Source organism: Silene latifolia, chromosome 8 (assembly GCF_048544455.1).
Source record: "Silene latifolia isolate original U9 population chromosome 8, ASM4854445v1, whole genome shotgun sequence".
NCBI classification, from domain to species: domain Eukaryota; kingdom Viridiplantae; phylum Streptophyta; class Magnoliopsida; order Caryophyllales; family Caryophyllaceae; genus Silene; species Silene latifolia.
The window spans coordinates 59507135-59508977 of record NC_133533.1 but is presented as its reverse complement, the minus strand read 5'-3'; positions in this window follow the sequence as shown (position 1 = coordinate 59508977).

The following is a 1843-nucleotide window of genomic DNA, read 5'->3' as shown; positions in this document are numbered from 1 at the left end:
ACAAATCGACCGTCGTCGATATTCCAGCTCGTAGCTGAGGGCACCAGGGCAAGTCCTGCAGAACCCGCTTGGGCCTTAATCACGATAATCTCATTTCCTCCAACTCCAACTCCAATGCATAAGAAATGTATAAAACGTATGAAACAATAATGCTCAACGAGATAAATAAGATAAACAGATATGTCATATAAACACCGAACATGCCAACTCTTTATAATCGTAAGAACTCAATCATTGTATTCCCCTACCTCAATCTGTTGAGTCAAATGGACAGATGCTCAATAATATTCCACAACAAATTCGCCCTCTGAAAGATAAATAAATGATTACTTAACTATTCCCGTTCCCAAAATAGAAGGTTACTAAAAATAGAAACTTCCTAAAATGGAAAGTTTCCTTAAATGGAAACTTCCCCGATATAGCAGTTTTCCATTTTAACCAACCCGACTCAAAACCCGTCTCTAATTATTTAAATAACTCGGGAATTAAATTAAATAAATAATACGATAAATAAAAGATTAAACGGATTATACGATTAAGAAAACCGAAACAAACATTGAACAAACCAAACAACCCGACTCCCACAACCCGTGACTTCACACTCGCCCAAACCCCTCACGCGCCGCCTGAACCACCACGACAACCACTAGGCCCGTTCCCCAGTTCGACCCAACCGCCGACAACCGACCCCAACCTGGTCGACTGCCGCCGGCGAGTCGAACCGTGGTCGCCAACCCCGACACACACGCCTTGCAGCGGGGTTGCCGCCACTATCAGCCTCCCCTTGCAACCCTATAGCCACCACCGTCATCAACATCATCCTATGCTACCACCACCACTCTGCTCGCCGTCACTCAACGCACACAGTCGCCGTGGCGCCGCCGTTTCGACCTCCCCCGAGTCCACGGTGGCACCACCCCAATTATAATCGTCTAAACCCGCCTGAAAATCCCTGTTTAAACCCGTTTGATTGTCCCTGTCGATAACGCCTCTCACCACCAATCCCACCGCCTAAAACCTCCTTAACCGCCACCAATAGGGGTGACTCAAACCACCCAATACAAATTCCCCGACACCAACCACCATTATCACCTCCCTGTGACACACGATGACAACAACCACAACCCGACAAACGACAAAAAAGAAAAGAAAAGGGTGACTGCTTACCTAAACTGCCACGTAAACCACCACTAAGGCCGCCTCAAAGCGTCGACAACCACCCTATGCTCTTCCCTGCTGCGCCGTCACTACCCACGTTCAAACTCTCCCTCTCGATTTGTGTGATTGTGAAAATGTGTGCCGTCGAAGTGAGGGAGGCGGGTGAGAGAGGAGTGTTTTGTAGAGCTAGGGTAAAATTAGGTTAAGGTAGGTTAGACGGTGTCGATGGGTCATGGGTAACGTGATTGGGTAAATGGGTAAGTGTCATGGGTCAGCGTGATTGGTAACTGGGCTATCTAACGTGACTTCGTTCACTTAAACCCGTCTCAACAAATCTACGAATACTCGATCTTACGATATCAACACGATTAAATTGCTTAGCGTAATAAATCGATATAACCCGTCTTAATTAGTCATATAAAATACAGAGTATTACAGTTTTCGTGTATGCCCAGGTGTAACAGGTTAGAGATTATACCTTTTGATCCCGAGCCAAAGAAGACTTTTCGGTACAGATGAAAATTTCAAAGAGAAGTAAGTCAGGTGGAAGACTTGATTACACTTGACTACGAGCGGTATACTTTTGCAGAAGATTCGTCCTTTGAAGAGGACACCCTTATTTCTGCACCTGTGGTTTCCACAACATCAAAGATGCCGACCTTGGCAAGTCATTCCGAACCCACGG